The sequence below is a fragment of the Hippocampus comes genome, unplaced genomic scaffold (genome assembly GCF_001891065.2).
Source record: "Hippocampus comes isolate QL1 unplaced genomic scaffold, H_comes_QL1_v1.1 scaffold229, whole genome shotgun sequence".
Lineage (NCBI taxonomy): Eukaryota > Metazoa > Chordata > Actinopteri > Syngnathiformes > Syngnathidae > Hippocampus > Hippocampus comes.
In genome coordinates, this window is record NW_017806060.1 from 224,248 (window position 1) to 240,461 (window position 16,214).

At 42.5% G+C, this 16,214-nt stretch overlaps 1 long non-coding RNA gene across 3 annotated transcripts in view; it reads left to right on the top strand.

Annotated features, from left to right (window-relative positions):
• The first annotated feature begins 4,743 nt into the window (after positions 1-4,743).
• Positions 4,744-16,214, top strand: part of LOC109529733 (uncharacterized) — a 105,599-nt gene continuing 94,128 nt past the window's right edge. For all 3 annotated transcript variants that reach the window (XR_002170887.1, XR_002170886.1, XR_002170885.1), the window contains exons 1-2: positions 4,744-4,916; positions 9,288-9,352. This is a non-coding gene — a long non-coding RNA (uncharacterized LOC109529733). The remainder of the gene's footprint in view (positions 4,917-9,287; positions 9,353-16,214) is intronic.

The following is a 16,214-nucleotide window of genomic DNA, read 5'->3' on the forward strand; positions in this document are numbered from 1 at the left end:
TTTGAAGGGCGGGGGGAGGGCAACAATGGCGCTTTTTTTTTTTTTTTTTTATGCAGCATCTTACAGGCCAAGTAGGACTCTTCTGGTACCCCTTTCACATCGAGATGGTGCCAGGTAGCGCTGGTCTAGCACCAAAAGGGAACATATTTCAATCAGAGGTTCTGTCGGGTATTTGAGACTCCAAGTAAAAAAAAAAATAATAATAATACTGCAAATTGAAAATCGTACATTCAAGGGGCACCTCTGCTCCCGGCCAGTAGTGACCACATGTCCTCAGCCCTAATGTTTAACCGCCATTTTACTCCAACAAGCTCATCACTTCATAAACCAGAAACCTCACCGGATGTCGCATGCTATCACAGTCGCCGCCTTGGTGTGAAAGGGATATGAGTACGTTTCAAAGGAAAAGTATTTTAGCATAGGCACAAGTATCTGATGGAAAGCCTTGAGTTTGTTCGAGCAACGTTTTTTTTTTTTTCCCTCCTCATGCAGCAGCTCACAAGCCAAGTTGAACTCTGTTGGTACCGCTTTCACATCGAGCCGGGGATGGAATGGAGCCTGAGATGACATGAGCGTAGATTCTTAGCTCGTCGCAACTCTCTACTGATCCAGAGAGAAGTTTTTTTTTTTTTTCTTAAGTTGGCAGCAGTGACCAGGCGTGCCTGCAAGGGTCCCACATTGGGTATCACCAGAGGAAGCACGAGCGGGCGCCACCGTGAGCGCTGTCGCCGGCACTGCCTGGCATGCTTCCAGGTGTACTAACGGTGACGCAGGCGGTAGTGCCGCCGGGCATTTGGGGCTTTCTGGAGAAAACAAAAAAAAAACACCTTGGGTGCCACCTTTTCCGTTCTGCAAACAGGAATATACAATATTTCGAGGACCCGTCAGTTATGAGTGGTGCCCTTTGCTGGTTACCACAGGTCACTTTCAACGGCTGGATTATGTCGCTGCCAGCTCAGCTCAGTGAAAAAGGGGAATGAGCACAGTTGCAAAGCGAATGTTAAAGCACTGGAAAAAATTAACGTAAACTACTAGGATCCCCTCCCCCCCACCTTCACCCCCCACTCACCATGTTATATTTGTCCTCATGTTTATGCATGTAGCAACTTAGCATTAGCGACACAAATGGGGTTTAGGGGCGATCATCAAAGTCTGCGGAGAGCAAGTTCTGCCACGTTTGTAGTAACGTGGCGGACATTTAAGTTGAAAATTTGTTTAGTCGGTGTTAAAGCTTGTTTTGTTTTTCACCAAGAATTTTTCAAGAATGTTCTGTGTTACCTGTCGCACCCCGTTTCATTGATGTTGGCACTCTTGTTGCCTCGTTTGAAGCACAAGAATTAGTGGAGCAGCTCTTGGCAGCACAAATACTGTACTGACATTTGCGAGACACATTGCTAACATTGAATTTATTTGCGCTGAATATTACTATTTAACTATAATATTTCAACCTAATTACTTATTTTGTCAAGTTGAGTCTCCCAAAATTATACCGTTTCTTTCTGAATGCAAAAAAAAAAAAAGACTCAGTGTTACTACTGTACTCGATTCTCTGAATTCGATTTTTTTTTCCATGAGAAAAATTACAATTTTTGACATTTTCCTTGAAAGAATATTGCGACTACTCTTGTTTAATTTTCACTTCAGAAAAATAGCGACTATATTTTTCTAATGTTTTGACTTTGCTCAACTAAATATTAACATTTTTTTCCCTTGTAGCGTTATGACTTAATTCTCAAAAAAATGTTTTGGTAACATTAACCTAGTTATCGTCAAATGACTGACTCCCCCATGCCCTAGAACAAGGCAACTTTATTACTTTAATACCAGAGAAAACCCAAAACATTTTATTCTTGTAACATTATTAGCTTTTCAGTAATAAAAGATATGGTACTGCTTCACTTAATATTAAGAAGACAATTATATTCTGGTAAAATGACAACATTATTCCCCCTCTCCCACTTCTTAATATTCAAACTTTATTTAGCCCTGTAAACTGAACTCTTCCCCATCAAACTGATTATATTTTTGGGGGGGTAATATTTGAATTTTATTCTTGTTACTGCGAGGGGAAGAAGTATGTATTTTGAATGCTAGTATTGCACTTTTCTCTCGTCAGAGTCAATTCTTGATGTAGCGACATGAGTGGGTCCAAATATTGTAAACACTGGAGACTTCAAGGGTAATAACAGACATACCGTATTTATTATTATTTTTTGTTAAGTTCACCAAAAGTCAACATTGGAGGTCTTGGCTTGTTCTAGAGTACCTATTGTTATGGCTTGTATGTTTGTGTGTGTCTATAGTGCTTTCGATACACACACATACATTGTACACTTTGAACGAATCTTCAACTGTGTGTCAAGAGCACGAAATCATAAAGACCAAAAGTGAGGGAACATAAGATAGTAAGTGTGTGTGTGTGTGTGTGTGTGTGTGTGTGTGTGTGTGTGTGTGTGTGTGTGTGTGTGTGTGTGTGTGTGTGTGTGTGTGTGTGTTCTGGGAAGAGGTGAAAAGGTTTGTTTGTGTAAGCTTACACATTCCACTGTCCTCTGTGGTCAAACATTGACGAGAGAGACCAAACATCCAAAATCCATATGAGGATTACAACACAGACCACTTATTTTTTTGTTACTTATTTTTATTTTTTTATTAGTTGTTTTACTCTGAAAAAAAACATCCTCTGAGTGTGGAATTGAAATAAATTTTGTTCAGCCTGTTAAAAAAAAAGCTGAAAAAGAAGGAATGTGTGTTTTGTGTTTATTTTAACTCATGAGAAAAAAAGCACCTGCAAGTGCAAGTCAACGTATTTTTGGGAGAAGGCCCCCCTCTAGTGGAAGAAAGTAGGTACTACGATTTCGAACATTTGTGATTGTCAGCCAGTGCAACATGATGCACAGTGTGAACATTAACGCAAAAGTTCAACATAGGTTAAAAAAAAATGAACCCGAACCAAATATGACTTAAATCTTACCCAACTCGCCCCCCCTCAATGTTTTCAAAGTTCTATTTTCGCTTTGCACGTGTGTCCCCCACTTGCCTCGTCCTCAAATATTTGTATTTGACCGTTTTCACTTTTCATATGTTCCAATACGTTTGCTCACATTAGTTTTTTTTTTTTTTTTTTTCACCTGTTTCGTGTACAAGTATTGGAACACATGGCTCAAATATGACTTTTTTTGCCGCTGCTGTTGCACTTCCATTTTCACATTTTATGTGACCAATTACACTTTTTGCCCACATAGTAATCGAATGTCATGTTTTGTGCAAACTTATTGGGGGGCTTGTTTCCCTCCACCCCCTCAGCATTTACACGTGTCCCATACAGTCTGATCGGATAACGTTTTTGGTCCAATACTCCTCCAAACTTGCACTAAACAACCTTGTTTATTTCCACGACGATCAAAAACCGATTGATTGATTCATCGGTTACGTCCGAGTAATCCATTTCTCACATCTCGAAAGGAGGCTGGTTAACATCTGGCGGAAATATTTGCCTTTACAAACAAGCCGCCGTGCCCTCGGCCTCCCGTCTCATTTCTTTCTTGGCATCCTCCATCTTGAGGTCGGCGCGCGGGACGATGCGGTTTGGAGTTCTGAGAAGCATCCTTCGGGACACTCGGGATCCTTTTAGTTTTTTCTTTATCTTCTTCGTCTTTTCTCAGGTAGGATTGCCAAGGACCCAGCGATCCCCCTCGTGCATCCCCCAACCCTTCCTCGCCGGAGGTAAAATCTATAACAAGTGTTTGATGGAGGCCTTGAAATGGACGGCTTTAAGAAGGTTACGGGCACTCTGGGTGGACGCAAACGTGTCAGGGAAAAATGAGTTTTACGCGAGAACAACAGCGACCCGAAGATACTGGGAGTGGTCTTGATGTGCTTTATACTGAAGATCAGCGTGCCTCTTTGTACTCAGATGGCAGAGAGGGGGCAGCATAGCATCACTTTTGGAAGACAAACGCAAGGACGTGTGTTGAAATGAAAGTTTATCATTTACCAGTAGACAGTCAGAGTAAGGCTTTAAGCAAGGGTTACGATTATAAATTAGGGTGTGAAAACAGGATTAGCGTTTTACACAAGGGGTACGGTTTCAAATTAGGTTTTCGAGACAGAGTTGGTCTTCAAATTAGGATTTCAAATTAGGGTTTGGGTATCAAGTTCAGGTTTTGTATAAGAGTTTGAAGATAAAGTTAGGGTTCCAAATTAGGTTTTAAGGCTAGGGTTTCAAACAAGTCTAAAAGTCGGGTTTAAAACAAGGTTACGGTTTCAAAGTAGGGTTGAAATCAGGGTTTAGAACCAAGGGTTGGAATTTCAGACAAGGATTATGCTTTAAAGTTAGGGTTTCAAGACAGAGTTGATTTTTTTCAAGATGGAATTATTTTATGAAAGTGTCATGGTTTCGTTTTTTTTCAATTTTATTTAAAATTTGGGGCTTTGAAGATAGGGCTTCAAAAATCAAAGTGGGGTTTCAAGCTAAATTAGGATGTTGGACTAAATTTAGGGTTTCAGACAAGTAAAGTTTGACTTTTCGAGACATAATTAAATTTGAAGATAGGCTCCAAATTAGAGTTACAGCGAGGCATCACGATCCTAATTAGGTTTTGGTTTTTAAATAAGGGTTTGAATCCAGAAGTTAAAATTAGAGATTGAGGTACTGTAAATGTAACCGATTAAACAATTGGGTTGAGTGTATTGTCAAAAAAAAAAAAAAGTCCCGCTATATTATGCTGTACGTCATCAGAATGAGCACTGAGACCACACCCTCCAGAACCAACCAGTGTATTAAACCCAAATTATTATTTTGAAACCCTATCAAAATAGCGAGTACAGTACACATGTCAGCGAACACTTGTGAACCAGCGGAAGCTGAGCTGGAGACGGGGGGTGCCGGAGTTTCGACCACTTTTCTTCTCGCCTTGGTGAGTTCGACGATTGTTCTCGCAGCTAGCGCTTTTGTGCTAATTGGTGCTAACCGGTAGCATTAGCAGGCCCTAGCACAGGCCGCTAATGAAAAAATATCGCGGGAGTATTTGTAAAAGTGCCTTTTGACACCAGCAACTTTTATTCGTATGACGTGTAGAAAAAAGAGTGGTTGTATGAGCTAATGAGGGCTTTTATTCGGCGTCTTGGGATGTAGTTGTGCTAACTAGCTACTAGCCAAGTGGCTTATATACTGAAACCATTAGCACGAGCAATGATGAGGCCTAGTCTTTGATACAAATGTATTTGGGCTAGAATGGGAAGATAATTGACAATATATTTCCATTAAAGAAGTATTCATTCATTTTGAAGACCACAGGTATACTCTTATTCATGGCTTATTATTGCAATTGCTAAAATTGAGGCGTGCATGCATGCAATCATTGCACTCATTTTATAATTTAAAAAATGGTTCATCTGTTAATCACAGGACATGTCTGATTAATATGGGATTGAAATATTTCAAATGAGAAGAAAAGGACTGTTGAAATAAAATTTCAGAGTGACCATAATAACGATTATGGTTTGCAGCCGTCTTGAAGGAAACACATGACCAAAGAACACAATACATAAGCCGTCGTCAAATGTTTTACCTTTTAAACTTGGTAGCCATTATCATTACCATTGAGTGATTGACGTGACATGTGGTTGGGATAAAAAAACAAAACACAAAACAAACAAAAAAAAAAAAAACAAGCAAAAAAAAAAAAAAATCCATGCTCCCTTGTGGCGGCGATGCATTTACACATCCACCAGCAGCTTTTATTTTTGCTCTCCAAAGGCTGAGAGCACTTTTCCTCCGTTACGGCGCTCGTCATTGTCAAAAAGTTGCGACGATGCACGCGGAAAACACGGAGGTGACCGGGGCAGGTGGGCTCCAGGGAGGGAGCGCCCTCCACCGGCTACAACCTGAGTGTCCATCAGCAACGTCTCGCGGGTACATACCGACACACACACACACACACACACACACACACACACACACACACACACACACACACACTCGCGCAGGTAAAGTGCTTGATGGATTGTGTGCGTGTGTGTGTGAGGACAAACACTTCCACTTTACTCCTCAACCGACATATTTAAGCCTTCAATAGTGACGTGATGGGATATGATTTAAGCCTGGGATCATGCTGTCCTGTGTCCAGTCTAACATTTGTCACTGAATTTGAAAAAAACCCAAAACAAAACCCAACCGAACCAAAAACGGATTAAGTTTCAAAAAGGTTGGTCAATACTTCATCAATCCTGCTAGAGTGATATTGGTAAGTTGTTGTTTAGTGGTTTTGTAATCACTAAACAATGACAAATAAACAACAAAAACACTGGTCAACAAACTAGATTGCTATAATCTATTTAAAATCAGAAATGCAAGTAAACGTTTGTGGATGATTTCTGAAGCTGACATTGTTTTTTTTTTTTTCCTCTAACACTTTAGGTCTCCATAATAAATGATAATTAAATTAGTAGTCATAATAAAATTAATAGTAACAGTAATAATAATAATAAAATAGCGGAGTAATGCTTCCATTTTACTCCTCGAATGCACTGAAAAATGTAAGCCTGACAATATTGATGCGACTGAAAACGGGCGAACACACAAATGGCAAACAAAAACGCGTGCGCACTCACACACATCTACTCACAAAGTGAAAAGAGGCCAATTAATATTTCAGCAGCGGGCGATTAAACGTTGGGAATTAAAGGCCTTGGAAGAGGTCGAGTCATCCCGGGAAGGCCGTTACGTCCTCAGGAGCGTGTATCGATCCGACCACGGCGTCCGCTCGCATCTATCAGCGCTGCCTTTGAAGGAGAAAATCACGGCTGATGCGAGTCGACCCCGGGAATTCCCCGACTCCGCACTAATAAATGTGCACGCTTTTTTTTTTTTTTTTTGCCCTAAATTAGCTCTCGGAGGAGCCATAAATCACACTGGCGTATTTATGGAAGTAAGCAAGAGAAAACGGGAGAATTACAAGTACAATTGTATCCACGTGGCGGGAAATATTGCCGCAGATGTTTTTGCCTGTTATGTAGTCGGACAGGAAGTAGCGGCGCCCCCTCAAGATCTGATCTGATGTCAGCAGATATAACGATTGGCAGCTTAAAACTTTTGCAGAGCCTCAATTATTCAACTTCTATTGGCAGGCACAACGCCCTCTAACATTTCAACACCGCAGCGCCTTAGCTAGTACTCTGTCCTTTATAGTACTACAGTGCTGAATCCTGTGTTGTCATGCAGAGCTGTCAAACTCCATTTTGTTACGGCCCACATCGTAGTTCTGGTTTCCTTTGGAGAGCCGTGATGTAATAGCCGTATGTACGAGGCAGCTTTGAAATGAGGGGCCAGGAAAAACTATTCAAGTATTATTACATTTACTTTGACACGAGGATTGGTTTCCAAAAAAAGAGAAAAAAAAATGGGCATTTTATTTTCATGAAATCCGTCCGAGGAGGGTTTGATAAACAATGACTTCTCCATTAGTTACAAGAATAAAAAATGATGTGTGCATACTTGTGTGACTGAACCTCACCGGCCACCCCAATGAAATCATTCTGTCTTTGTCCCCGCTGAAGACAATTTTCAATTTCGGTATTTAAGCACGAAACATGAAGTTGAAGATGCATATAATTTGCCTTTACGGGGCCACATAAAATAATCTGCTGGACCAGATCTGGCTCCCTGGGCCTTGAGTTTGACACAGGTATGGTATCTTTAGTGGTATTGCCTCCTATAAATGTGAATTCTTAACTTATCCAGTACCAGCCAATTCTAGACCAAGTCTGAAAAGACGTTTAAAAACGTCTTTGGGAGTGAATGAGTTAAGTACCACTTGATCCAGTACTTTCATCTCCTGTACTGTAATCCTGTGTCCTATGTAGTCCTCCGTCCCGTGTGGAACTGTATCCTATCGGTCCATTAATTTTCCGATCCGCTTTATCCTCACAAGGGTCACGGGGGGGGGCAATCCCAGCCATCTTCGGGACACCCCGAACCGGTTGCCAGCCAATCGCAGGGCACACACAGGGACGAACAACCATCCTCGCTCACACTCACACCTCGGGACAATTTGGAGTGTTCAATCAGCCTGTCACGCATGTTATATAATATACGTAGTACTCAATTTTACGTAGTTGTGTATTCAAAGCTGTAGAGTATCCTAAGTAATGCCGCATTGTACTAGCGTAGTATCGTAGGTACCACTGTATCGAATGTAGTATTTTAAGTAATCCTCTAACCTACCGAGTATTCTTTGCAGGATGTTAGGAGGCCCATTTCGCAGCCCTTGCTGCCTGTTGGTTGCTAAAAGCTCCTTTTAGTGGGCATTGTGCATGCCGCTTTTTTTTGCTTTTAGCGGTCTAGGGTTTATTCCGGTCATTTTTGTTTGCGTAGCTTGTTGGATCCTTTTCCCCTCCGTTTGCCTTCTGAATTTGTGATGGGCGTGCTCTCACGCTGAAGTAAAGCGGTTCGAGCTACGGATGATCCACTCGGCGAGAGCGTGCGTTAGCCGCTAAGCGCGCGTGTCGATGGCCGTCTTGATGCCCGGACGCGCTACACCGCGGCGCCGCTTGTTAACAGCGTGTATGTTAATGACTGCGCATAGGAGTTGATCGATGTTCTCGCAGCTTTGAAGGAGCAACCGTGGATCGATACACAAGATTGCTCTCTCCAACTGGTAGCCAGCAAACACACACTCGAGGTCTCTCGCAATTCCTCAATACGCCGAGTATATTCAAGCTGTGCATTATCTTCAATATGACCGCGTATGCCCGTTTATTTGCCTGCGTGTCACTGGTAGTGCCCTACGTAGTACGCTAACCCGGTGATTCTCAACCAGTGTGCCGTGGCACATTCGTGTGCTGTGAGAGATCATCAGGTGTGCCGCTGAAAATGATTCAATGTTCATTATTTTGCCCCCCCGCCCCCAAATTTGGTATAATTTTTTGTATGCCAACCACGTAGAGTAACAGGCAAAAAATGAAATGCTCTTCTGCCAGATGACTGTTGTGTTGTCTTTTCATCAGTCACATTTGCAAGTATCGATGATGCTAACGGCGTGTGTATGATCATAACTTATTATTAAATTATGATGTTTACGTATTTATTATTCCTGATTGGTCCAATTCTTAGTAGTTCACTGTGTTATTTTATTCTACTTTTGTTGTACAGCAGAATAATAGTGTGTGTGTGTGTGTGTGTGTGTGTGTGTGTGTGTGTGTGTGTGTGTGTTAGCATTAAGCCAGTGTATTTTCATAAAGGCAATGTTTGCAGTTTGGCCAAACGTGTTGTTCTCTTTGTTTGACAGGAAACGTCAACTGGAAGTGGCAATAAACAGCTTTGAAGTAAGCACATTTGGAAGGCATATTCGCTGTAAGTCTATATCGTCTTTGTATTATATTTCTTTGTCCCCAAATCCTGTTTGCCGCACGGTGCACTTAAAATGAGTGTCAGACATGTACGTAGACAGAGAGACAGCCAGACGGAGAGCATTACCATGTCGATCCTCATGATATTAGCGCGCTGTGCTAAGATGACTGTCAGTAGACTGCGTTACAAATGCGCTCGCCCGATGTGTGCGTCAACATGACAAGCACACATCAAAGCATGAGAAACGAGGCGTACGGGAATGAACCTCATGCATGAAGCTTTTGTCCCACGTACTTTTATTTGTAAAGATTCATGCAGGCACGCACAAAATGTATTCACGGAAACATCGACAAACACGCCGCAACGACATTGCTAGATATGCTATGCTAAAAGGTGATGGTATGACTGGAGTTCACGGTAACGGGGTTGCAAATCAACCCTAATGTGTTAGTTTTTGCTCAAGAGTACATGCTAGCTGTGTTAGCCGCAATGCTCAGTGGCCCTAAGAACAAACATAGTTATACCGTGAAATTAAAAAAAAAAGACTTTGATTTCACCGTTTTTATTAAAAAAATGTGATTAACGGTATTGCGTCTGTCTGAGTGACACTTCATTATGGATGAAAATGTGATTAGAAAAGAGAATTTAGCATTGTCGGCGCATCATTAAGTTGATGATGTCATTTCTGCCGACTCATGTAGCGCACTTTTTTTTCTCTTCCTCTAGATGGCGACAAAAGGTTTTAGTAACACGGTTGTGTTTATGTCGAGAGCCTCAACTCGGAGCCTAAATGATCATATTTAGGAATAATTTTACTCAAGCTACAATGATGTTTTGTCTCAGGATGACTACCATTTACATGACGAGTGCATTTTTCTGTACTTTGTGCGTAGTTGATTTGACATTTGCGGGGATGGGGGGCGGGGGGCAGAAAATGTCTTCCAATTCCGGCGTCTGTCATTCTCGTCTATTATGTGTATTTGTTTGATGAGAGCGGGTTGCTAAAAGGGGCAGATCAAAATTGCATCAAGTCATTTATTGTGTATTTACGGTGGAATGCACCAGCAATCAAAGTAATTAAAAGCTTCATCAATGTTTGAGTGCAATATGACTTCTCTGTGCAGCAAGACATTTTTCTGCGGGTCCAGGATGAATTTTTCATGCCGGAGTGGATGAACATAAAAGGCCGAGCGGGGACGGTAGCGATTCGAGTTTCGATGCTAGGACATATGCTAGCTGACACGTGGAGTTGGCAAAAGTAACTTCGTATTAGATGGAGGAACAGATACTTGGATAAAAAAAAATTCCAATAGATTTTTTTTGAACAGTCAAAGTCAGGGTTTCAAGTCAGGGTTGGGGTTTCACGGGAGTGTTACAGTTTCAGAGTAGCGTTTCAAGCAAGGTTAAGGTTTCAAGTTTATCACGGGAGGGTAAGGTCCAAGATTAAATCGGGCACATTGCAAGGTTTTCTGCAAGAAAGGTTTCAAGGCAGGGTTTAGGGTTCCAATCTTGGGTATGGGTTTAAAATCACAGTTAGTGTTCTAAAGTAGGGCTTCAAACAAGGGTAAGCGTTTCAAAGTAGGGTTTTAAGAAGGATTGCGGTTTCATAGTGCAAGACTTTTTTTAAAGGAGGGTTTCTTCAAAGTAGGGTTTCCAACAAAAGTTAGGGTTTCAAAGTAGGCTTTCAATCTTTGATGTGGACTGAACGCACCTAATCAAGCCTAGCCTCCCAGTCGCATCCGTCACCCCCGCCCCCATCTGCTGTCCACCTGCACAAACATCAAGAAGCAACCGTTTCAATGTTTTACGAGGGAAGAGGCGGCAATGCCCTGCAACATGTATACATGCATGTGGACCTGTGCTGTCGCCACGGTGGTGCCGGGAGCGGGTGTGGGGGGTGGGGGGGGGCACTGTGGACGTGATGAAGGCGGGGGTCTGACACCTGTGATCAGGGGCCCGCGCCCATTCTCTTTGAAATGCCAATGCCCTCATTTTCATTTTCACCGGAGCAATGAGGGAATGGGGAGGTGGGAATGAGGAGGTCCCTCATGACGACGGCTGGACGCCAGGGGCTTGTCATTACAACACAAACACACACTTCATCCAGCCATCTTTTGACTTGGAAAACGATCCCATTCATATTTCAACAATAATGACTTCGCGAGCAAAAAAATTAGTTCTTAAAATTTGGACTTGTTAGATTTAATGTACTTTTTTATTTGATGGAAAAAAAATGTTCGGAACTCTCCTTAAAAGAACTTTGCCCCCAAAAAGAGAGGCATTTGCAACGCTCAAAATAATAAGACGCGAAAATTTAAATAAATAAATAAATAAATACTATATAAATAAATAATAATAATAAAAATAATAATAACAATTTTCTGTGTTTTCCCTTTGGGTAACAATGATTTTTTTTTTCTTTTAAAAAATAAAACTTTTTTGGGGGTTGGGGGACAAAAAGTTAATGTTGAAAAAAAAAACTTGAAAATGGAAGACAAAATGACAAAAAAAAATGTTCTTGGAAGAGTGATTTTTTTCATTGTTTTTTTAGAAAAAGAGATTAGTTAGTATTTCTCCTGAAACATTCATATTTTTCTTCCAAAACAACTTATTTTCATAAATATGGAAGACTTTATCTCAAAAGATTCCTACTCCATTTCTGAAAAAACAAGATTAACACGAATGATACTTTTTTTATCACATTCTCTTTCCTTTTTTACATACAGACAGTGCACTGTGTATACATCGGAATGCATCCGTTGTGTGTGTGTGTGTGTGTGTGTGTGTGTGTGTGTGTGTGTGTGTGTGTGTGTGTGTGTTTTTCGCTTGTGCTTTGCAGTTCCGACAGATTTGCAGATCAAAATGCGTCCCGTAAAGTGGCAGCTGTTCAAAGCGACTGGCAGGCAACAAATGTGATGTGACCCGGCCTAGTGCAGTCTCATTAGCCACTAACGTCGCTATCGACAGGTACGCTCCCACCCCAATCCCTCCCTCCCTGTGCCGAACAAAAATATGTTTGATTTAGCTGTTGCATTTAGCGCGCGAGGGCTGGGGCGCTTCGACACAGTGCCTTCCTGTTTCCTTTTGTCACAGTCGTCATGCTTTCAATGTTCCCAATGGGGGTGGGAATTTGGAAATTGGCTCCTGCTCATCCCTGAGTTGGCGCTGTAAAGTTAAGCGGACACGCTAGCTGGAACCGCGCCGCTGACCAACCAGAGCAATCGTTGCACATATTTTTCCCAGAAGGCTTTGCATGACCTTGAATGAGCGTCGACCTCCAAAGCAGCTCGCTCGGTGACGTTTGTAGTCTTTTTGTGCTTGGAGGGGCCATGAAATATTTAAAATCCTAACCCCACTGCTGCAACCCCTTCCACAGATCTGGTGGCGGTCCGGTCCAGAGTCCCCCCCCACCCCCTCCCCTTCCAATCCTGGGGGGCAGGGGGGGCGTAGACACGCGTGCTGTCAATTGATGTCCAATGGCGAGGTGGTGCATTATACAGCAGTAAGCCGAGCGCTTTGTTTTATTCACAAACTGGCCGTCGAAAGAAGAGCAAGCTTGGGCGGGGGTAGACGACGGGCAATACGGCAACGGTCCGAGAAACAGGTACAAATAAACTATGTATAAAAGCGGCAGTCAGCTACAGCCCCGGGCCAAGCTCGGCACCCCAGCCCTCCTCCCTTCCATTCCCCTCCTCACGGCACCCCCACCCTCACCCGAAGACACGCGATCAATTCTTGGCTCACACTCGACAAATGTTTATTTTTGCTCAGCTCAACGTAATGACACGTCGCTTTTGGGCGCTTTGCTCCACTTTTTACTTTGCACTGGCCATGCTGACGCTTTTATGGGGGGGGGCGTTCACACACAAAGTGTTCGCAGCGGCAAAGTTTGATGTCACATAGTTGACACCAGTGGTACAGTTGTGTTCTGATTAGGGTTACATTTCTGAGTTCAACTTTTTCTTGGGGGGGGGGGGATCAGGCTTTTTTGTTTTTCAAACTACAACACTTTTTTTGTAAAATCTGACTATTATCTCAACTTATTAAAACTTTTTGAGGATTTTTTTTCAAATAAGAAAAACTATTATGACTTTTTATCAATTTTTTGGGACACTTATAAGATAACAAATATATATTTTTTCATATTTAGAATAGGAACCATTCATTGCAATTGACTCATTTTGCCTTGCTAGTTTGCCGCCTAAACGGGCTGCCTGAGACATGCAGCACTGAGCCACACCCCCGCGTAATTAAAACAACGAAAACGATTCGTGGATGTATTGTTAATTTATCACTGACAAGCATTCATTTTGGCCCCACAATTCCAATCAGTTTGGAGTCAAAATCAGACCCATCGCAACAAACAGACGGAACATATTACATCTCCGTCCCATCATGCCGTGTCCAATCGTGAAACACGAGCACCTCATTAGCATTCAGAAGTGCTGAAGGTGAGCTTTCCAGCAGCACAATTCTTTTCTGTTCCGGATTCGCCGTTTCCAATCCATCTTGGCGAAAGAAATGGGGGAGAATTCCACCCCAATCAGGAAGTCCATTAACCCGTGTGGATGTGAACGATCCCGAAGACTGTGCACCATGAACACACGTAGCCCAAATGGGAAAATGTTGTCCACAAATTCACTCCCAAGCATGAATGAGGGCCTCAAACTACAGGATGACGTGATTCCATGTCATAAAAAATTCCATGTCTTTGGAAAAAAAAAAAATCTTAAAAATCGACATCTTCCGTATCTATTCCATTATGTGTTAAGAACGTCCTCCTTAACGTGCATTCCATAATGTCTTGGCCGAAACTAAATAAATAAAGAACCCTGTGAATGACGTCTTCCTTCCCCCCAACTGCAAGCAGTGTTTTATTAGCTGTGAGTGGTTTCCACCACTGGGGGGCAGTGTGTGACTTCTGATGCCTGTGCAGCTCCAGCCATAGAATGAATCGTCCATTTGAAGTGAAATTGGTCTGATCCTCTCATAAGCGCATCATTCACAGCATAATGGCAGCCCATTTCAATCCTAATATCATCTCATTTTGCATCAGATGGATGCCATGCCCAAGGATGTCCCCACGCCTGCTCCGCAACCATTGGCGGATTTCACATTTTCGACGCGCTTATGCATTCGGAATCATGTCAACGTACATCTACATATTTCCATATAAGGCAGGGAACATTGTGTTCTCCACAATGCTAACACTTAATGCAATCCCGCCCATGGACGGGCTAACAAATCTACAGCATCCCCGTTAACACTGTTATAACGCTTTAGGCAACTCATATTTGAACAGAAACGGTGGAGCAACACGTGTAGACACAATATATGTTCTTTATCCTTACCTAAGAATGACTAATATCCCTGCACCTTAATGGGCAATTATGTATGTGCATATTATACTGCCCCCATGTTGACAAAGCATAGAAAAAGCAGAATAATGTTGATGGAATTGAAGATAAAATTGTGTCCAAAAAAAATTGCTTCATTCTTCACATTTTATTGAATAAAGTTATGACTGTAATGTTTTAAATCTAAAGTCCAATATTATCGAGTGCTGTTTGTCTTTTTACGTTACAATATTTACATTTTTGGGCAGACTGGAATAGGTGAACTGCATTTCCATTTATTTCAACGACACCACTTTATTTGAATAGCACAATGAACCCACTAATCGTGTGTCTGACCGAAAACGCCTTTCGGGTGTCACGTCACTGAGTGCGCGGATGCCGATTAGGTGGTGGAACAGGGGCTTGCCGCGGCGCTAGCACACAAAAGGTGGCGCGCTGCAGTGCGACGCAAACAGCTGCCTGCCAGGCCGCCTCCGTTGCCTCGATCAGCCAGCGCCGGCTGGCCAGCCGCATCTCCTGGGCCGCTCCACCTGCCTCCGCCCGCCGCATCAATAATGCACGCAAGACAAAAGCACAGCCACCGCGACACAAGTGAGGGGACGCGACAAAAGCAAGAAACATGACGCGCATACAGTACATTGGGTGCTGGCGTAAGAAAATTAATTGTCATTACCGTACCCATTTTCGTGTTCCTGTTTCTTTAAGGGGTGCGGCCCAGTGAGTGACATCAGCTGCTCGAGTTGAAGTCGCTCAATGGGAGCGTTTATATTTTGTATTTGTATTCGACTGTGACTCTCCTTACCCACATGCGAGGACATTATATTCTCATTTTGGATTCCTTTTTTTTTCGCTTCACTTGAGCTCTGGCGCTCAGTATATAAAGCTTGCGAGTTCACTAAAACTTTACGTCAATTGATTTAGCCACTGCTTGTCAAACCCACTGACTCATGTGTTTTTAAGACGATATGGAAAGAGCCGGAGCTTTATCAATCGGTTTGGCCGGGGGCCGCACGAAATGAGCCGGAGGCGTCTGCCACGTCATTTTGAATGCAGGAAAAAAAAAAGTGGTTTTTGAACCAAAAGAAAAATCTTGTTTATTTTTATCTGAATAATCAATTATTTGATAGAATTTTCAAAAGGATGTCCGAATACCAATAAATTCGAGAGCTGCAGCCCAATTACAACAGGGTTGACGTCGTTTATGATACAATACGATTTGGAAAACAAAATGTCCGACCAAGGTGAGCATGAATGTCGTTATCAGCCCGGCCTGTTAGGCCCGAGATCACCTGCAATGAAATGTAAATGCACGGCAGCCCGTGTCAAACTGCGGATTTTACAAGCAAAGTGTTCCACACTGCTCCTTTGACTCGCATGCCCACCAACTTACGTTCAGTTTTTCAAAATCAGCCATTTCAAATCAAGCTACCGCTGTGTATATTACACGCGTAGAAGAACCATTTCTACAATTGGTGTTCAAATTCAGGGAGTAATTGTGTGTCTGGGCG